Below are 23,276 nucleotides of genomic sequence, written 5' to 3' on the forward strand. Positions count from 1 at the left end.
ATGTTGTGTTCTGATTATAACCTATCAGAATATCACTCGTGCAATAAAGTGGTTATATACAGAGAAGTCTGAATACCAATACTGTCACTTCAGATTTGTCTGAACCCATCTTCCTTTATAGTAAAGATTGAACACAGAAGAAGAGAGCAAGAGATAATTAGGTGGCTGGATGGCATCACCAGCGCAATGGACATGAACTTGGGCAAACTCCAGGAAATGGTAAGGGACAGGGAAGCCTGGCATGCTACAGTCCATGTGATCACAAAGATTCGGACACGACAAGGTGACTGAACAACAACAACAACCTTCATTTATAAAAACAGAGTAATGAGATCTATACCATAGGCTGAGAAATAGCTAGGTAATGCATCTATAACACATAGCACATAATTTGCAATAATATTGTTTCTTCTGACTTCTTCTGTTAGTTGCCATACTTAAAAAAATAGAGATAAGGCAGCTTATACTTAGGTTGCTTACTTAGAAGCTGAAAATCAAAATAATAAAAAGGAATGAGTGGCATACAAGCCAACAACATATTAAGAACCAGATTTATTAATATGATTAAGCCTCAAACTTGAATTTATTAAAGACTAGAACAAACAGCAGCAGCAGAACAAAATAGTTACAAAATTCTTATTATCTGCTTAAAGGAAATTTTCCCATTCTTCAAGAGAGAGACATGCTTTTGGGGTGCTAAACCTTAAAAATAATTTTATTATATAAAATATCCAAGAGACTCCCCTTTAATTTATGCTGGCTAGAGATTCCAAAACTATATAATGCAATTATATTGCAAAAGTTCTTTTTTGGGGGGTGGGGGTCTGTATTTGAAATTCAGAAAGATATTAAAGATCAGTCCATAAAAACTGTTTAAGTACAATATGGCTTTTTATGGTGTTATTTTTATTCTCTGAGTTCTACTTCCTGGTAGAGCAAGGATCTTGAATATAATACCCTCTGTGGAGGGGTGGGGGATGGGGGGCAGGGGCACTCATGCAAACTCCTGCACAGGAACAAGATTTTTTTTTAAATCTTTTTCTTGTGATTGATTAAATCTATCTTCAGTTCTCTTCCTGTCTCACAGTGTTGCCCACCCAGGCCTAGCCCACAACAAAGTGTTCCATGTTTTCAAATTATTTGCTTTCTTTTCTCCAAACAAAAATTCATATTGCCAAGGCCCAGCTAAGTTTAGGAGGAAAGCAATCTTATAGATGAATTCATGAAATGAAAGTGTTAGTTAGTTACACAGTCATGTCCAACTCTTTGACCCCATGGACCTGTAGCCCGCCAGGCTTCTCTGTCCATGGAATTTTCCAGGCAAGAATACTGGAGTAGGTAGCCATTTCCTTCTCCAGGGGATTTTCCTAACCCAGGGATCGAGCCCTGGTCTGCCGCATTGCAGGCAGAGTCTTTACCATCTGTGCCACGAGGGAAGCCCCAGTGAATTGATACTAAAATGCGACTAGCTAAAACCCATTTACCATTCCCATAAATGTTTGCGATCTTACCAGGGTGTTCATTTTTGAGAACACCATACATTCTAATGGTAAGAATTTCACAAAAATGAAATAAAAAACAATACCTAAGCTCAGTCAGCATGGCCTGTCCATTAAAGCTCTAAGTCTGTATAGCACCCGTGCAGTGATTTCCTAAGCTGAAAGGACAGAGAGGCAGGGAGAGCAGTCACTTTATTTTCCGTGTAGTGTGGCTTGTGGGATCTTAGTTCCTAGACCAGTGACCCTCAGCAGTGAAAGTGTAGATCCTAACCACTGAAACACCAGGGGATTCCCAAGAACAGTCTGAAGTGGGCCTTTCTCCTTTGAAGATTGACTTCTTTTATAACAAAATCTCATTCAATATATACCTCTCATCTATATTGTATTTTTAATTAAGTTGGATCATTTACATTTCTGAGTATACCTAAATTACTATTAATTAAGCTAAATGAGAAATGAAAGGCTACAAAACAATAATCTCACTGAAAAAAAAAAACTATTTGTCAATTGTGAATGTGCTATGAATTATCTAGGACCAAGTATCATCTTAAAAATGGAGAGGCCCACAAAGAAAAGATAATACATTCTTTAAGGGAGATTTATATTCCTGTTTTTCCCAAAATTTTCAGTGTTTTGGAACGGACAATCAGTCTGTTTACTTACATGTGATTAATGATTTTCTGAGCATCTAAGCTCTAAATTTAGAGAATTTAAAAAGGAGTGAATTGTTCCTGCAGCCAGCAATGCTGACAGACTCCAGGGGGTTGAACAATAGAAGGAGCAATGAGATATTTGTAAGCTACCCTTGATAACTTAGCATTTCCCCTGTGAATTTAGGCATTTATTTCATAAAAGTTGATGTTTACTTGGTTGGGGCAAACCATTGTTGAAGTGGAACTTCCTAAAATTACTCTAATTCCTCCTCATTTTTTAGAGGTTGCCTGGTATGATGGCCCCACAAGATGGAAGTTTGGATTCTAATACTATCTGTTAGTAAACCTTTGTGTGTGCATGCATGCTCAGTCACCTTAGTCCTGTCGTCTATTTGTGACTCTATGGACCATAGCTCTCCAGGCTGCTCTGTCCATGGGATTCTCCAGGCAAGAATACTGGAGTGGGTTGCCATTTCCTTCTCCAATGCATGAAAGTGAAAAGTGAAAGTGAAGTCACTCAGTTGTGTCTGACTCCTAGAGACCCCATGGACTGCAGCCTACCAGGCTTCTCCGTCCATGGGATTTTCCAGGCAAGAGTACTGGAGTGGGGTGCCATTGCCTTCTCCGGATCTGACAATATGAAGATAATAATAACAAACCAAATACAGTTGAAAATGACAGTGTGCAAAGGATTGAAACATGCTTGGTAGATAAATTTCACCATGTTTACAAGTGAATCAAAGAGTTATAATGCCATAGACAGAAGGGAACAGGATCAAAGGAACTTATTTTCTGACCTAAGATTATTTTAGAATGTTTATAAAAGAAGCTAGTAGAAAGGAAGAGAAAGAAGATGAGGCAGGTAAACTGGCTAAAAGTGGCAAGAGAGAATGAAGTCTGGAATCTGATAACAATATAAGCAAAGGTGAGTTTCCTCAGCAGAGAAGACTGTTTTTTTCCTAATTATTTTTAAAATTATTTTTAAAAATTATTTGCTTTTCCTAATTAACTTTTCAAAAAGTTATGCAACAATTGTTTTCTTTCCACTCCAAGAGCTCATTGACTCCTTTTTTTTGTTTGAAGTTCTATTCTACCTAATCTGTACCTTTACTATTCTAGTGTCTCATAATGTTTACTATTAACCATCAACAAAGACTTTAAAAGAGCCTGCTTTAAATGCAAATATTTAGGTTTTACAAAAGTACTCTGCTAATTAAGTTGGTATTTTTATCTTGTTCTTTTCAGTTTCCTAGGTAAAAAATTAGAAAAGATATCCCCAAGTGGTAATGCACTTTACAAAGAACAATTATATTAGAAGACATGTATTCCCATGGAAATAAAATGCACCATAATAGAGGTTTGATGTAGGGAAGGACATACTTTGACAAATTCATTTCTCAGTTAAAACATTTGCTCAAGCTTTGAAAGAGGAATCACTAAATCCATCTTAAATTAAATGATACCCTACTGACAAACTCCAAGAGGGTAATATTCAGTTCAACTGGAGTTTATTTGATACCTGACAAATTGATTGGATCTAAGACAATCACAGACTACTAAATTACCCAGTGAAGAGTGTATAGGTCTTGGTCTTTTAACACAAGGAAAGAGAGTTTCAGTCAATTTGCCAATCACTTCTGTAGATAGAGCCTCCCATTTTGGATAAAATGTTACAAGTAATGGAAGTGTCTCTAGTTAAGGAGCAGCTCTGCTTAGAGAAACAGTACTTGAAAGACTAAACCATAATGTAATTTAAATGTGATATCTGATGGAAACAGTTACACAGAGTACCATCACAAGCATTTGTCTTTGTAGTCTCATTCTGAAACAATTCCAGGTCAGTGTCTTCGGGACACCCCATGATGAGGTAAATGATAAGAACCCACGCAGCTTAGAGCAGGGAGTCTGTAGTGCTTCTTCCCCACTTGGAACAAATGAGCCCTCCCAGTTTCAGTCCTCAATGGGGGTGAATATAGATTGGTTTTCTACTTGGACCTAATGTTGTGTGAGCCACCCCACCAGAGCTCCTAACTCTTCCTCTGAAAGCAAGCCCTGTGGGACACCAATTGACCATTTCCAGTGAGGTTTCATGGCCTTACTTTACAACTCCAGTAGATGAGAAAGTCAGTACAATCTTACTTAGAAAGTTCGGAATAATGCTGCCAGTTGATGAAAACACCTGCTTTCAATATGTAAACAACCTATTCTAAATAATTCTGGAAACAGTTTGGCTTGTAGATAAAGCTATGCAAGCAAATGAAGACAGGCAGAGGTTTAGAACCAGAATTGGATGCAAGAGTACTAAAAGGAAGGATAATGTCAGTAGCTGGGTGTTAACCATTCCTTAAATGCACATATATGAAACTCAGGATTGAATTGGAAATATGTACTGAATTGGAAATATGTAAAAAGTCAGGATTATTAAATTAACTGAAATTTCAAGTAATGTTTAAATAGTTTAATATTTACACGTTTCTGCCATCTATGATTTCAAGAATTCAACTAAATCAAAACCTCTTTCTGAATGTAATGATTATAGATTTTAGGTAAGTACAGATTATATAGTCCCTATAAACATTATCTTGCACATATGCCATAAGGAATTAAACAAATTTATTATTAATTAGTTTATGGTAAAATAGCTTATTGAATCTCCTCATTATATATATTGCAAGGATGTTGTGAGAACCCAAGAAAGAAATGTCTCTTGAATCTCGCTTTCAGGAGAACCGGGCCTTCTCCTGAACAAGTAATTTGCTATTTTACATACACTTGTATTTTCTAGGAATCTTGTAACTTAGTTTATTCTCTGCTTTGACTGCTCAGAAACCCAGAAGAAATATGCAGACCATCTATGGCAGTATTAGAGTATAAGATGGAATTTTTCTACTAACCTTACCCTGGACTTAATCTTATTTATTCCTCTCCTTCAAATTCTTCATCTACTTACTTTTTGAAACCATATATCAGTGATCTTATGAATATTTATTTTATAGTTTGGGTGATATTTCAGCATTACTTTGTGTCTCTTGATGTTCTATTTTTTGCAGTTTTGGCCACTGAGAGCTATTTTAGTTGGTTCTTTGGTCCCATGGACATACCCTATTACTGTAGATGTTATTGTTTTATTGTTGTTTCTGAACACTTCCTTACTCTCTGGCACTCATTGATTCTCAAGGATCATCTTGTGTGTTTCCTCTCCAGTTCTAGAATCAACCATTTCTCTAAGCATCCCTGGGTACTTTTATGGGAGAATGGTATTAGAAACCAAGATCCGAGACCTAGACATTCCGTTGTTTCTAGTTCTGCTTACCTGACAGAACAAGGAAATATATGCATGTGTACTAGCACACATATGAACACATAGCTATAAATATGTCTACATGTAACCATATAAATTGCTAAGTGTTTGGCATATTATACCTTTAACTCTTACAGTGACTTCATGATATAAGTTCCATTTGCATCCCCATTTTATAAATGAAACAGATGTAGAGGCCATAAGAAACTTACCCTAGGCCACGCAACTTATGAAAGTCAAAAATGTAGTTGTTTTTGTTCTATGTTTGTATAAATTAAAAACCAAGTTATAAAGTAAACAGTGTGGAAGTTTCATAAAAAGTTAAACATAAGTTTACCATCAAAAGTGAGTCAAAGTGAAGTTGCTCAGTCATGTCTGACTCTTTGAGACCCCATGGACTGTAGCCTACCAGGCTTCTCTGTCTATGGGATTTTCCAGGCAATAGTATTGGAGTGGATTGCCATTTCCTTCTCCAGGAGATCTTCCCAACCCAGGGATCGAAGCCTGGTCTCCTGCATTGTAGACAGACGCTTTACCGTCTGAGCCACCAGGGAAGTCCAAGTTTACCATATAGACTGATAATTCCACTTTTAAGATCTTACCCAAGGAAAATCAAATTATTTTTTACACAAATACGTACATGTGAATGTTTATAGCAGAATTATTCTTAATAGACAAAATGCAGAAATAACTCAAGTGTTCATGCATAAATGGATAAATGAAATGTGGTTTATCCATATAATTAAATGTCATTTGAAAAAAAAATAAGGAACGAAACACTGATACCTGGTACAACAGGGATAAACCTCAAAAATATTATACAAAGTGAAAGAAGCCAAAATACAAGATTACTTATTGTATGATTCCATATATGTGAAATGTCCAGAAAAGGCAAATCCAAGAAGACAGAAAGTTGATTAGTATTTGCCTAGAGCTAGAATTGAGAATGGGAGTAAAATCTAAATAGACACAAAATCTTACTAGGTGATGTAAATGTTCTAAAACTGGATTATGGTTTTGTCTGTACAATTCTACACTTAGAAAACTTGTTGAATTGTGCATTTCAGAGGAATTTTATAACTTGAAAGTTATACCTCAATATAGAAGTTTTTATTTATTCATTTATTTATTTTTAAGTATCCCTTTTATATCATAGAGAATATATCAGTTTTTTAAATTGAGTTTTATTTTTGGCTGTGCAGGGTCTTCGCTGCTACCTGGGCTTTCTCTAGTTGTGGTGTGCAGGGGCTGCTCTCCAGGTGCAGTGCAGGGGCTTCTCACTGCAGGGGCTTCTCTTGCTGCAGAACATGGGCTCTAGGTTGCTCGGGCTTCAGTAGTTGTGGTGCATAGGTTTAGTTGCCCTGCGGCATGTGCGATCTTCCTGGATCAGGGATTGAATCCATGTCCCTGTATTGGGAGGCAGATTCTTAACCACTGAACAATCAGGGAAAGTTATAGACAGAAGTCATAGTTGCACAACATTTGAATGTACTGAATACCACTGATTTGTATATTGTATGTTATGGGAATTTCACCTAAAAAGCCTAAATAAATATAAAGTTTGGACACTGCCAAAATGTGTGTTTTTTGTATGTATTTTAAGGTTTTTTTAAAATGATGTCTTTATTCATATCATTACTTCTACATATGCAATTCATATTCTTTGTATAAAAAGTAGGAAATAAAAAAGGACAATAACCTATTATTAATTTCTCATTATCTTACTGCCTAGCAATAATTTCATTTAATTTGTGGGAATATATCCTGCCCTTCTTTTTTCTATGTGTTTTTATCAAAAATGTAATCCTACTATATACGTACTCTTATAACATGTTTTTTAGCTTAACAATAAACATAAATATCATCCTATTCTAATGATATGTCATGGTTTTGAAATTCAAAAGCCAAATGCCCACCTCACTTAAAGGTAAAATCCACTCTGTGGGAGACAAAATGGCCATTCCACCAAATATAACCTGAATCAACATTCCCTGTATGCCATGTGCTATGGACTGAATGATGTGCCCCCAAAATATTTATGTTGAAATACTGACCTCCACATGACTATCTTTGAAGATAGAACCTATAAGGAGATACTTAAGATGTAATAAGATCTTAAGGGTAGGCCTTGATCCAATATGATTACTATAGTGTCCTTAGAAGAAAAGACAACAAAGCACTCTCTGCTGCCCTCTCTCTCTCATCCCACCATGTGAGGACACCTCTATAAAGTGGTCATTTGCAAGCCAGGAACAAAGTCTTCATGAGAAACAAGATTGGCTAGCATCTTGATTGGGTCTTCCCCAGTGGTGTTAGTGGTAAAGAACCAGCCTGCCAATGCAGGAGACATAAGAAATACAGGTTTGATTCTGGGTGGAGAAGATCCCCTGGCGGAGGGCATAGCAACCCACTCCAGTATTCTTGCCAGGAAAATCCCATGGACAGAGGACCCTGATGGGCTACAGTCTGTTGGGGTCTCAAAGAGTCAGACATGAATGAAGTGACTTAGCACAGAATCTTAATAGCCATCTCGACCTTCAGAACTGTGAGAAAATACATTTCTATTGTGTAAGCCACCCAACCTGTGCTATTTTGCTATTTCACAGCAAGCTGACAAATATGCCATGTTTTCCAGTCAGTCCTAGCTCCTAGACTAATTAAACTGTGCAACAGCCTTTCCTGAGTGTGAACTATTATGTTTCAGATACTGTACTAAGTACTTTAAATATGTTACCTCTTTTTATTCATAGAACTGCTTGAAGTCATTTTACAAATAAGGAAACCAGGATTCAGAAAAGAAAACTAACTTAGTCAAAGTCACACAGCTAATAAATGCCAAAGTTTGAACTTGAACCCAGGTTTGTTTCATGGCAGAGGCTTTGCACATGCCCTGAGACTGTTGAAGCTGAGATTGAGCTAAGTATTAATAGTGTACGATATATTTCCAGCATAAAATTTTACGTAGATTATACTTTTATTGGTCTCCCACTGTGTGCTAACTACCATTTATGAAAGGCCTTAAATGCCAGACTGTAGTGTATTTTACTTTAGTCCAGAGGTTAGCTAAACATTTTTTTTTCCCCAAATTTCTATAAAGGGTAAGAGAGTGAAAATTTTAGGCTTTGTGGGCGATTCAGTCTCTGTGGCAGCTACTCAACTGCTAAAATACAAAAACAACCATTGGCAATGAGAAAATAAGTAAGTATGTTTGTATTCTAAGAAATTTCATATATGAAAACAGACAGTAGGTTGAATTTAGTTATCAGGAGTTTACCAACCCTGTTGTAGCCAATAGTAAGTGATTGAAGGTACTTGAAAGGGATTTTATCAAAGCTGTATTATTTTAAAAGATAGGTTTGGAAGTAATGTACACTGTGATTTGGGGAAGGGCAAAAATAGACGCAGAGAAAGCTTGAGAAGACTAAGACTCAACAGACTCGATATAAAGCATAGAGAGAAAGAAGAAATGTCCATCAAATGAGTCTGTCAGGTTTTTAGATCAAATATTAATCCCCTTTAGAACTCAAATTTAGAACTTTCCCTTTTGAAAACTCACAGTAGATTATATGCCAATTTAAGTCAATAGTTAATTTCTTTCTTTCTTGGTAAAAACCAAAACTCCAATTTCCAAGGAGTTTGAATATATTTAAAACCAAATTCATTTGTGTGTGTGTGTCTGTCTGTCTGTCTGCCTGTCTTTCTGTCTATTATAGCCCAAGAAATCACAGGAACCAAAGAACCTCAGAATATCCATCAAACGTTTTTATTTGTAATCACTTTACTTAGTAAATGAACCAAAGAGTAAGGGTGTGAAAATCAGGATGATGCTGAGGAGCCATACTTCACAAATTGCCAAACTCTAAAACACAAAGCTGGGTTGATGAATTAGAATAAAACCATTCATTTGCACAGTCTTCCCTGGAAAGAGATAGGAACTGGGCCTCTTGGCCCCTTATTTCTCTCCGTAATATCCTCTTTTATAAAATGTTGGCACAGCAATTTCCTTGTGAGGCAATGACTGGGCAGAGTGGGCTACACTGTTCAGTAGACATAAAGGAGAAGACTTGGGATTTTATTTGGTCAAGATCACCCAATTAAACATTATTTTATCTGAAAAAATATATAAAACACCATGAGTTTCTGTCTACATGATCTCACAGCCACAAACTAGAAAGTGAACAATCTAGTTAATGAGCCAATTTTTGTCTATGGGATGCAAAACATTGGTTTGATTCATATTACTTTTAAATTAACCAGCTGTTTAGGTAATGTGGTGCAAAACAACTGGCATCCCAAACCATCCATTACTTCTTCCAATTAAATTGTATTGCCTTATAACTGTTAGCAAAAGATCATTCACTCATTTGTTCATGCTTTGTTTACTGGTTAAACACTTAGTGAGCACCAGTTGTTTCTCAGGGCAGGGTACTGTGCTTAGTAATAAAGGAAATACAGAGATGAGAGAGACTCAACCTCTGCCTATGAAGAGCTTCCAATCTCAGAGGAGACATAATACAACAAAATGAATATTGATAAAAGACAGAATGTGATACTTCGTGTACTGATTTAAAAAATATATCAGGTGCTTACAACCCACAGAGATTCTCTTTTTGAGGAAAGAGCTCTTGATACAACCCTGATATAGCAGATTCAGGTCTGAGCACTGTCACTAACTGGCTTTTGGCATTTGCTTAGTCACAGCTTTTCTGAAACATAATATCCCCATCTAGGAAAGGATCTATTATGTTAAATGTTTGTTAGTGCTTTTTCCCATGAATACTATCCTAAGTTTCAATATTTTAAGTTGGTAAAGAACATGAATCAGGGTACATTTCAAAGGATAGAGGAAACTTTGATTAAAAATGTAAAAATATGGATGTTCTTGAAAATACAAGAATGGATCTTAATTGATGCATTAAGAAAAAAAAAGATTTATTTATTTATTTTTGGCTGCACTGGGCTTTCTCTAGTTGTGGTGACTGGGGGCTACTCTTTGTTAAGGGTCTTGGGCTTCATTAATTACAGCACATGCACTCAGTAGTTGTGGTTTGAGGGCTTTAGCACCCTGGCTCAGTAGTTGTGGTGCATGGGCTTAGTTGCTGTGCAGCACATGTGGGATCTTCCTGGACCAGGTATCAAGCCTCTATCTCCTAAATTGACAGGTGGGTTCTTTAACCACTAGGAAGCCCAGGTATACTCTCTAAATAAAGGTAAGCTGCTGCTGCTGCTGCTAAGTCGCTTCAGTTGTGTCCGACTCTTTGTGACCCCATAGACAGCAGCCCACCAGGCTCCCCTATCCCTGGGATTCTCCAGGCAAGAACACTGGAGTGGGTTGCCATTTCCTTCTCCAACACATGAAAGTGAAAAGTGAAAGTGAAGTCATTCAGTCGTGTCTGACTCTTCACGACCCCATGGACTGCCGCCTACCAGGTGCCTCCATCCATGGGATTCTCCAGGCAAGGGTACTGGAGTGGGTCGCCATTGCCTTCTGCTAAAGGTAAGCTACATATAAAGAGAAAACATAATTATAACAATACTTACATTTATAGGGTAAATATCTGGATATAGAATCTGTTCAGAAAACTGGAAGGAGGCATGAGGCTGAAAGCAGATAGAAATATCAGTGACTAGTATTTGGTGGGCAAAAAAATGAATTCTTTGGGTCCCCCACTTTTCTACACAGAGTGCTGCATGGGGAGAGGGAAAGTATGGGTGTGAAAGGCTCTCCAGTGCAGGAGGTGGCCTCCTGACAGGTCAGCCCTGAGTACTGAGAAGCTGCAACAGCATCAATGACAGAACGAAGCATCCTTGCTCCCATAGCACAGGGCTACTGGGAGAAGGCACAGGTAATTCTCAGATTCAGTCTTCATACTGGATGTGTTACATGCAGCTAGGACAACCTTATGGAAATCTCTGGGTTAATCAAGGGAGTGAAAATTATAAGGGTGATGGGAATCTGGAAGTTTAATTCATAGCAATGTCATGAGTGAGGAGAAAGATCTTCAGTTCAACACTTGTGCACAAGTTAAGGATTTGTTTGTTTCAGCCACCCGGAAGAGCTTGTGGGATCTTAGTTCCCTAATCAGGGCCTGAAACCCCACCCTTGTCAGTGAAAGCGTGGAGTCCTAATCACTTTTCTGAGTTAAAATTAGCAAATCAGTCTCATTTACAGCAGCAAAAACAGGAGTTTTCGAATTAACATGAGCTTGGGAAACTTTGGAAGTTTAATAGTATGCGAGACACTTGAACAATTGACCCTTTTTCTTGAATTTCTCACTAATAACGAATTTTTTCCCAAAAGAGAAGGCAAATGTAACAACTTCAGAAACTTATGGGACTAAGTGTAAAACTAGTAGCTGTGGCCTAACCTAGACTTTGGTGGTGCATACTGCTGCAAATATAGGTCTATGTGCCCGGGATCAAGTCTGTGGCATGGAGGTTTCTGTAAGCATGAGTGGCCATATGTTCTTTCCCCCAAACCCTTGCAACTCCTTGTTCCCACCTCCTTGGCCCTGTCTTAGAAGCACTCATAGCCTGAGCCCAGTCTTCTTCCTCTCTGAGGTATCCTCAGCGTCTGAGCAGGAGAGATTGAGGTTAACATTGAAGTCAATCCCTACAGGCCTGGATCGTGGGATGTGCCCAAGGGGAGCAGCACAGCATCTTGTTAAATGACTCAAGGGCATTTGGGGAACAATTTAGGAGGACTGCTTTGTGGGAGATTAATGACCTGAGGAATCATTTAAAAGAGCTGCTGGTTAACACGATCATTACTGTTTCAGAGCCCATATGCCTCTCCAGTCATGATAGTGAGAAAGGAGTCTGGAAAAAATGGTCAAACTGTGAATTCTCATATTGTTAATTGTTGAACCAAATATGATCAATAGACTGCTTGTAAAGAATGTGTAGAGTTCACCTAGTTAGATTTGTGGAATGGATATTACCAGATAGGCGTGCGTGCAAAGTCACTTCAGTCATGTCTGACTCTTTGCAACCCCGTGGACTGCAGCCCACCAGGCTCCTCTGTCCATGGGATTCTCCAGGCAAGGATACTGGAGTGGGTTGCCATGCCCTCCTCCAGAGGATCTTCCTGACCCAGGGATCAGACCCATGGCTCTCATGTCTCCTGCACCGGCAGGCAGGATCTTTACCACTAGTGCCACCTGGGAAGCCCAGATAGTTAGGTGAGTGAGGATAAAGAAAAGAGAGCTTTTATCTGAATAGCAAGGTCTCATCCATTTTAAATGATGCCTCAGGGTCTCTCAGGAGGCCCTGCTTTGAATTCTTAAGGGAAACTCTCTTGTTGGTGACAGGAGATGGCCTCAGGTGGTTTCTTCCCTTGATCAGAAACATCTACTATTTCTTAGTAATAGATTAAGTACCTCTCACCTGTGCATACGGAGAAGGCAATGGCACCCCACTCCAGTATTATTGCCTGGAAAATCTCATGGACGGAGGAGCCTGGTAGGCTGCAGTCCATGGGGTCACTAAGAGTTGGACACGACTGAGCGACTTCACTTTCACTTTCACTTTTCTCTTTCATGCATTGGAGAAGGAAATGGCAACCCACTCCAGTGTTCTTGCCTGGATAATCCCAGGGACTGTGGAGCCTGGTGGGCTGCCGTCTATGGGGTCACACAGAGTCGGACATGACTGAAGCGACTCAGCAGCACATGTGCATAAGTGAAGTGCCCCTGCTGCTCAGGAAGCGGTGGTTGTCGAATCCAACCCACAGCTTCTCAGTGCTCATCTCTAAGTTGAAGGCTGCATGCTGTGAATGTGTTGCTTCTTAATGGAGATTTGATCCCCACCCCCACTCACTCCAGGCTTAAAAACCTAATAGGCTTGCTATTAAGGCTAGGCAAAAGTGATAGAAGTTAAATCCTCTAGAGGCAAGCTTCAACCAATGAAGAATACTCACCCTTCTCTTCAGGTAATTAATTCTAAGACTCCCAGGTTTCCTTAATGGAATTATCTTCCAGCAGCTCACAGTTGTAACTTGCTTGATAACTTACTCTCTATTGCCTTCTTTCTTTTTCCTGTCTACTTCCCTACTGGGGTTTCTTGGGACCACCTCCCCACTGACTCTCAGCCTTTGTCTCAGTGTTTGGGTAACACACCTTGTTATACATCAATCTCAAATATTTTTTTGTTTTGTTTTTGGTGTTTGTGCCTAAAGAATAGGAACACAGATATATATGTTCTGATAATTTAAATACAAAGCCTTCCATATTTTTCTACCCCTTGGCCCAAAATAGGAAGCAAGGACAGGAAAAGTGTGTCATTTCAGGACACAACTTACATCTTACCGATCTGATGCTCATCTGAGCATCCTCATTAAGAGAAGGAGGGGAATAGGAGTCTCTAGCTCCTTAAAAAACTTGCTGATCAAAGTTGAGTATCACTCTGGAACTTGTTAAAATGCAGAATGTCAGATCCCTTCCAGACCTACTGAATAGAAACCTGCAATTTTTTAAAACAAGATCTCCAGGCAACTAATATGCACATTATAGTTTCAGTGTTGCTGCCCTCAGACACATGGCTGTGGTCTTTTGGAGGAAGAAAAGGCAGTATTTCTATCAGCAGATCTTAGCAGCTGCAGCTCTCTGCTTAGATGTATAGTGTATCACTGCTGTGGCAAGTAACCCAAGAGGAGTCCTTGAGTTTCCGTTATATGCGGTTACCTGGGTATCGATGAGATTTTACCACTTGCCACCAGGTGTAACAAGCTGTCAGGTGTAACAATGTCCTCCAGCCAAAGACTCAAGATCACAGGTAATTGAAAAAGTTGAGTTTATTACCGGTTGCCTGAAGAGAGAACACACATCATGGGGAATCCTGGGGTGTCTCAGTAAGAGAGTGTCAGAAAGAACTTATTAAAGGATTTGGATTTTGGATGAGTGATTTTGGAGAGGGTCCAAAGGAAGTAGGGCTTTGCTGTGAATTGGGTGCTGTCAGAAAACAAGGATAATTCTATAATTGAGTGTCTTATAAAATCTTATCTATGGGGAGGACAAACCAGAGTGAGGCTAAAGTTATCATGGTAAAAAACCACAGAATAAAAGTGAAACAGGAGATACGAACCTGTTTTTTTTTGTTGTTGTTTTTAGGTTTCAAATCCCTTTCACCACATTTTAACACCTTTAATTTGCACCTAGGGTATAAAGAGGCATACTATTTGTAGACTGAAGAAGATTGCCCTTGGGTGTGTGTGCTCAGCTGTGTCTGATTCTTTGCTATCCCATGGAGAGTAGTCCCCCAGACTCCTCTGTCCATGGGGTTTCCCACACAAGAGTGCTGGAGTGGGTTGCCATTTCCTCCTCCAGGGGATCTTCCTGAACCAGGGATTGAACCCTCATCTCTTGCATTTCTTACATTGGCAGGCAGATTCTTTATCACTGTGCCACCTGGGAAGCCACTATTTGTAGAACATGACAAACAAGCCAACTACTTTCTTTAATGCTCAACACAAGAAACAGTGAAAAGTTTTACAGTTAAAAAAAAAAAAATTGGTTGTGTTGGACTCACTGAAGAATAGTATCATTCAATAGTTTATAGAAAAGAAATTGATACTATGCAGTTACTGTATTATCTTATTGCCTAAATATACATGGTAAAGAAAACAATGTCTCTAATACAGAATAGCAGAAAGGAACAGACAATAACAGGTAAATAAGATAAAAATTCAAATAATGAAAGTTTTATAAATAAAATAAAACATGGTGGCATATTGAAAAATAGAGAAGGGGGCTGCTTGAGTTAGTTTAGTAGGGAGCTCAGAACTGAGACATGAGTGAGGTGAAGAAGTGGGCCGTGTGTAAACCGGAGGGAAGAGTCTCTGCACAGAGAGATCATGCTTACCAACAATTGGGGTTACTGCTTTTAAAGTTTACTAATATGATGCATGTAAAAATCATATACCTCATTTTTTTTTAATTTACATTTTCCTTACCACTAGGGATATTTACACATGTTTAGTGATTAATGGTCATTTAGATGTGCTCCTGCATGAACTGCATTTTAATAGTCTTATATTTTTTTCTATCAGGTTATTTATTTTCTTACTGTCAATTTATATGGATTCTTTGTGTAGTAGACATTAAATTTTTACCTATCATATGTTTGTTTTAAATATGTTTTATTCTCTATAATTAGACTATCGACTTTGTTTATGGTATTTTTTTCCATGCAGCATGTCTCAGTATACCTTAATATATTTATATAAGGGCTTCTCACATGGCACTAGCAGTAAAGACCCTGCCTGTCAATGCAGGAGATGTAGAGACATGGGCCTGATCCCTGGGTCAGGAAAATCTCCTGGAGGAAGGCATGGCAACTCACTCCAGTATTTTTGTCTGGAGAATCCCATGGACAGAGGGGCTTGGTGGGCTACAGACCAGAGGGTTACAAAGAGTCAGACACAATTGAAGAGACTTAGCAAGCATGTTTATACAGCTAAATATGTCTATCTTGTACCCTCGCTTGTTTTCAGGTTTTATTTGCCTGATACCTCTTCAACAACTCTTTATTTACCACATTACACCTTCTTTATTACATTATTTCTTTTTACTTGTTTTTGGCTGTGCTGGGTCTTCGTTGCTGCTGCACGGCTTTTACACCAGTTGTGGAGAGCAGGGGCTACTCTCTAGTTGTGGTGTGTGGCTTCTCATTGCGGCAGCTTCTCATTACGGGGCACAGGCTCCAGGGCCTGTGGGGCTTCAGTAGTTGCCGTATGTGGTCGCATAGTTGTGACTCCCAGGCTTGAAAGCACAGGCTCAACAGTTGTGGTACACGGGCTTAATTGTTCTTTGGCATGTGGGATCTTCCTGGATCAGATATTGAACTTGTGTCTCCTGGATTGGCAGGTGGATTCTTTACCATTGAGCCATAGGGAAGCCCATAAACAACATATAACTTTTTTTTTTAATGGCAATTTCTTTGTTTTAGTGTCATTTCTATCTTTAAATGAGAAAATTCAGTTCATTCATGTTTAGGTAATAACTGATATAATTGATTTTACTCCTTTCATATTACTTTGTTTCCTACTTACTTCACCATTTTTTTCTTTTTTCTTATTTTTCTACTTCTTTTCTTCTGATTTTTAAGTTACTGTTCTTTCTTTACTTGCTTCCTAATAACTTAGTTTTATTTCATTTTTCTATATTTCCTTACCAACCATTGCCATATTTTAAGACATTCATAACAAAACACATATCAATTCCAAAATACAAAAACAAGATGCCAATTACTCCTCTCAGCATGGATGTCATAATCCCCAGCTACTTCTTCATCCAATCCCCTAAAATAAGAATTTAGTATGCTTTTACTTCCCACCACACTTCCCTAACCAACCAATCCCTACTTTTTACTGAGATGGTTTAGTACTATTGGTGTCAGAGTGTTATGAAATTTTCTCTAGAAATATATTTTCTAAATTTAGAAAAATCTAATTATCCATCTATGTTTCTATTTACCTATCCATCCATCTGCCCATCCATCTATTCATCTACTTATGTTTCCTTTTCAACTCTTCTTTTGTAGGAGATCTCTTCAGATTCATTGCTGAGATATATCTTCTCTCATCCATTGTCTTCACACAAAATAAATGGAGAGAATTCTCAATTCCTGCACCTTTGCAGAAATCCTTCCTTCTTTGTAGCAGGTGATGTCTAGGCTGGATTATCATATACTTTCAGGTGTCTATGGTTGTAATTCCACTAGCTTCCTGTTGATAAATTCAATGTCAATCTGACTTATTTTATTTGGTAAACAACTTTTTCTTCCCATCTGCAGTTTGTAAAATGTTCTCTTTATTTTAGAATCCAGGGATTTTATCATGCTGTGTCTGATTTGTCTTTCTTCCTTAATCCTGCATGTAATTTGATAAACCACTTCAATCTTGCAAAGTCCAGTCTGACTTCAAAATAAGACATTTTCTTCCATTGTTTTGAAATTAATTTCTCTTTCTCTAGCTATTCCTTTTTTCTTTCTCTAGAACCCATATTATTTGAATTTTGGGATTCCTGACTTTATTGTTTTTTGATTTGCATTTCTTTGTGTTTTTGTTTTGAGACTTTTTAAACTTAATCTTCAAGATCACTCATTCAAGTCTTAACAGTGGCCATTTTCCCTTTAAAATTATCTATTAACTTTTAGTTCAAATACTAGATTTCTCAATATTTAAAAAATTACCTTATTTTCCTCTTGAAAGATTCATTAGACCCCTTTAGCAGTTCTTGGTTAAGAATCAGAACCACCATTGGGGGATTTTTAATTTTTTCAGTGGGCTATGAATCCAGCTGCTAATACAAGGGTGATAATACCACCAGCAAAGGGAGAGGCAGTTGTTTCTGTATCTATGGGCTTCTCAGACTTTAATGTACCTGTATGTCACCTGGGAATCTTGTTGAAATCCTAGTTCTGATCCAGAAGATCTGGGTTGGGGCCTGAGATTCTGCATCTCTATTAAGCAACCAGGTGATAACACTGCTGCTAGGGTCACAGACCACACTATCCATAACAAGGGACTAGCGTGTACCAGACAACAGTCTGTCAGTTCCAAGTGTGGAAGCATCACAAAAACTTCTAACTGCAGCCTCCTCTTATGCAAACATTAGCATTTTCCAGGCCTAGCTGTTACAGAGACCCATTTGACTTTTCTGCTGGATGATGGATACCAGTTTGTTTCCCCAGGAACATTCATCTTTCCTCCTGAGATTTGTGGCAAACTCTCTCCAGAATTCACAGCGTTTTGATAAGCGCTTTGTATCTCTTCATTTCTGGTCTCCAGAGGCATCCTAAGGCCAGAATAACAAAAGATCTTCCATTTCCTTCCATCTGTTCTTGGAAGATCCAAGGCCTGGCTTCTACCCTCCAGGCCCCCAGTCAGTTGGTCCAACATCTGCTTTTCTCACGAGAGGTAGTTTGCTATTGATATGGACTTGGGGGATATGTTCAAATCTCATCTTCACATGCACACACACAAAAGCATGTACTACATATTTTAAGCCAGAAAGTATTTTTTGTGGTAATAAGGAATATATCCATATTTTAAAAGTTTAATATCTGTAAGTCTGATCTTGGCTTCTAGAAAGAGTTCAGATTTTAAGCAGAAAAAAGGAAGAGAAAGATCAGATAAAATTACATTACTGAGCTGTAAGGGCAAAGAGTTAGCTAGCACTCTGTTAGAAGAGACTCCCTTTGACATTCCACTAAAGAAAGTCAAATGATGTTTTATACCTTGAGGTCCTGAACAATAGAAAGAGAAAAAAAAGAAAAAAGTAACTATAAATTGAAGAGAATTCAGAACCACTATATTCTCTAACCCTTCTTTCTTCTATGAGAGGATCTGGACATAGTTGTGCATACGGATAAGTCAGATAAATGAGAATGAAGTTTGTCCATCAGGGTTTTCCCTTCATGCCCTCCAGAGAGTATGGCTTCATCTTTGTATCTTTCCCCTGCACTGCAAAAGAGGAAGTCAAACATACGTGCTGTGCAACAGTTAGCAGTCTTCCTTTATTTTATGTCTCTTAATTCCTGGAGATGTCCAGGCACAACTTCTAAGATACTTGATCTTTTTCCCAAAAAAGGGAACTATATTTTTCATATTTATAATAACTGGTTAAACCAACAGTGATGCACTTTCCATAGAAATCATTTGTACCCTGTTTTAATAAGTTTGGTCTGCATGGTGTACAAGGGAGCCAAGCAGCTGCAGGCAGAATGAACAGGATTGCTATGAAGTGGGGAAAGGTCTCCCTTAGGAAAGAGCTATGCCTTTAACAATGTGACCTAATGGAAGCACTCCAGACATAAAAATGCAGACTTCCCAAGGCATGAAGCTTTCATTCTTCTGTAACTGCAATGGTGAGAAAAACTCCCAGAGAGACTGTACAAGAGCAGTGGTGTTGTCATTATCATTCCTGTGTAAAGAAGAAACCTTTTATGTCTAAAGATCTTTTTTATCTATTTCATAAGATATCTCTATTTGAAAACTTTTAAATATGATTTTAGGACTCTGCTTCCAACCAATAGACCAGCTCTAATACAGTAAATACTCGATTTCAGCTGCTCAATGAAAGTCTACTTAAATTATTTTCTTATAAAAGCTCTAAAGATCATCTATTTACAGCCTTGATATCCCTTCTGGAATGCTATGGCACATGTGTGAATAAACAGCAGTACAGTAAAATGTCATGAACCTATGGATAATAAACTCTTCAGTGATGAGAGCTCGTGTGTTAAGCTATATTTCATCTACTACATTGAGGACATAATCTTGAGATGATAGAGCTAGAAGAAACCTCTGGAGGCTATCAGATTTACACATTTCTTTTCAAACATCTCAACGTTATTCAAGACTGATGGCTGTTTTCCTCGTAAACATATTCCAAGACAGAGACCCAACAATTTTTAAGTTTTTGAAAAATCATCCACCTTATAAGAAGCGCTTCTATTTCTCCATCTAAAATGACATTTTAATAACTTTTTTTCCCAAAACCTGTAGCATTTTAATTTTCTAGGGGAACCAGGGACATAAAATGAGGAAGCCAAATCTCGGAAAGAGTAAATAGACAAAGCAGAACTTTGTCTTCTGACTGCTAGTACTACACTGCCTCAAAAATGAATGAAAACATGATGCATATAATATTATTTTGAAATACCATCATTCCTTACTATTCACAGTAAATTCATCTTTTAATTTTCATAACTTTCATTCTGTCACCTTATTAGCACAATGTAAGAAAGGATGAAAAAGGAGTATGTAAATGCAACACAGATTTTTTCAAGGTATTCTGCAATTGGTTAACACATTCTCACAAGACAAAATTGTTTAATCCAGACTGTTTTACTCATAGGCAAAGTGAAGAGCTGGAACTAGATAATTTCTAAGATGCCTTCTATTTTAACACTATTTGAAACAACTCAGTTTTGTATTATGAAAGTTTTCCTAATACTTGCAATACCATGAAAATATCCAAGGCTTCATGATATCTAAATTTACCAAAGAAAACTGACAGAGCTTTACAGTCTAGTGAGATGGTATGCATAGAAAAGATCCCTTTGAACCTGGACTGTGTTTCTTTAATGTTATGGATACAGGATTTACAGTTATGATTTTATACTTTGTTTTCCAGTTCCTTTTTGATATCTTAAAAGTCTATGAAAAATCAAGGTCAGTCAATTCATCAGAGATCAGTACAATAATCATCTGCAAATTACAGCTCTTTTTACACTTCAAAGTTCCTCTCCCACCCTCAGGAATACATATAATTTCAATGACATATTCTTCATAAACAGAACACAGAAATGAATGGGACTTGGGGAATGGATAAGAATTTGCCTTTGAAAAATAAGAGGCTCTCAAGTTGCACATTCTTATGATAATATGCACAGAATGAAGAGTATTATGGGTCTCTTGCATCTTGCAGCGGGATTTCTTTCTCTTAATGTAACTAAGAATGGCATGCTGTCTCATCCCTATGGTACAAGGACAAAGACTAGAACAAACAATGTCAAAATCCTTACTACCTCCTCCAATTTTTCCCACTCTCTTCAAGGCTTCAGTTTCACTTCAGCCATCAAATCCCCATGCTGTCAACAGATGGCCCAGTTTTAGAATGCTTTTATAATAGAGTCTCCTGACCATAATTTTCTCAACTTCCTTTCCCACATGCAAATCTCTATCATCACTCATTCTAAGTTTTGCATTACACAGAGGACGTCATCGGGGCTTAACCGTCAGACGGATCTGCCCAGGTCCATCACTTGTGCAAGTTATTTTGTGTTTTCTTAAACTGGGACTAACACTTCCTCCAGAATATATAATAAGGATTTGAGAGTAAAGTATTCCTCTGTATACAGGATGCTTAGTAGATTGACTCGAGTTGACTCATAGCATGTGCTAAATAAACGATTGTTGTTCTGATCGCCAAAGAAAGTGTCTTTCCTCTTTACAAGGCTAGTTTCTCCCATTTTCTTTAGGATCATCATATATCCTCCACTGCTTCTCAGCTTAATAATTATTAAAACAAACTGCCTCCTGGGCTCTCAAACATGTTTAGGTATACCATTTTTAGTGTACAACTCTGTGTGTTTTGAAAAATGTGTACTGTCATGTAACTCCCACCATGTTAAAAAATGAAGAAAGTTGAAATAACTCCTCACATTCCTATGTGTCTTCTCCTCATCCCTGCTGCTGCTGCTGCTAAATTGCTTCAGTTGTGTCCAACTCTGTGCAACCCCATAGAAGGCAGCCCACCAGGCTCCCCCATCCCTGGGATTCTCCAGGCAAGAACACTGGAGTGGGTTTCCATTTCCTTCTCTGATGCATGAAAGTGAAAAGTGAACGTGAAGTCGCTCAGTTGTGTCTGACTCCTAGTGACCCCATGGACTGTAGCCTACTAGGCTCCTCCATCCATGGGATTTTCTAGGCAAGAGTACTGGAGTGGGATGCCATTGCCTTCTCCATCTCCTCATCCCTAGATACTGGCAATCTTTGGCTCATATTCTGTTTCTTCTGCTTTGCCTTTGCAAATATGTTACATAAATGGAATCATGTAATATGTAACCTTTTGAGCCTAACTTCTTGCATTTAGTATAATGGTTTGAGATTTATCCATTTTGTCACATGTATTAGTCATTTGTTCCTTCTGAATAGTGTTCTACAGAATGGTCACATCATAATGTGTTTTCTGGTTGTGTGTATTCTCCATTCTCCAGTTGAAGGGCATTTATTTCCAGATTTTTACAATTGTGAATAAACCAAAGTGCCAGGAGCCAGCATGGGAGATCCCACCCATGGCAAAGGTAATGAGGAAGAGACCTGATGGGCAAAGGCGAATCAGGACTCGAGGGACCCCCTGGACCTGCTCGAGCATCTACCCCAAAACCAGAATCTGTCTGTCTTACTATTTCATGCCTCTCACGAACACCTCCGACATTAACGGGGGGCTAAGAAATATCAATAACCTCAGATATGCAGATGACACCACCCTTATGGCAGAAAGTGAAGAGGAACTAAAAAGCCTCTTGATGAAAGTGAAAGAGGAGAGTGAAAAAGTTGGCTTAAAGCTCAACATTCAGAAAACGAAGATCATGGCATCTGGTCCCATCACTTCATGGGAAATAGATGGCGAAACAGTGGAAACAGTGTCAGACTTTATTTTTTTGGGCTCCAAAATCACAGCAGATGGTGATTGCAGCCATGAAATTAAAAAACGCTTACTCCTTGGAAGAAAAGTTATGACCAACCTAGATAGCATATTCAAAAGCAGAGACATTACTTTGCCAACTAAGGTCTGTCTAGTCAAGGCTATGGTTTTCCCAGTAGTCATGTATGGATATGAGAGTTGGACTGTGAAGAAAGCTGAATGCTGAAGAATTGATGCTTTTGAAGTGTGGTGTTGGAGAAGACTCTTGAGAGTCCCTTGGACTGCAAGGAGATCCAACCAGTCCATTCTAAAGGAGATCAGCCCTGGGATTTCTTTGGAAGGAATGATGCTAAAGATGAAGCTCCAGTACTTTGGCCACCTCATGAGAATAGTTGACTCATTGGAAAAGACCCTGATGCTGGGAGGGGTTGGGGGCAGGAGGAGAAGGGGAAGACCAAGGATGAGATGGCTGGATGGCATCACTGACTCGATGGACGTGAGTCTGAGTGAACTCCGGGAGTTGGTGATAGACAAGGAGGCCTGGCGTGCTGCGATTCATGGGGTTGCAAAGAGTCAGACACGACTGAGCGACTGAACTGAACTGAACTGAACTGATCCCCGACCACCTTTCTCTAAAGAAAATCAACTTAGAGCTCTAGTTAGTAAATCT

This window comes from Oryx dammah, unplaced genomic scaffold (genome assembly GCF_014754425.2).
Source record: "Oryx dammah isolate SB20612 unplaced genomic scaffold, SCBI_Odam_1.1 HiC_scaffold_2, whole genome shotgun sequence".
Classification (NCBI taxonomy): Eukaryota; Metazoa; Chordata; class Mammalia; order Artiodactyla; family Bovidae; genus Oryx; species Oryx dammah.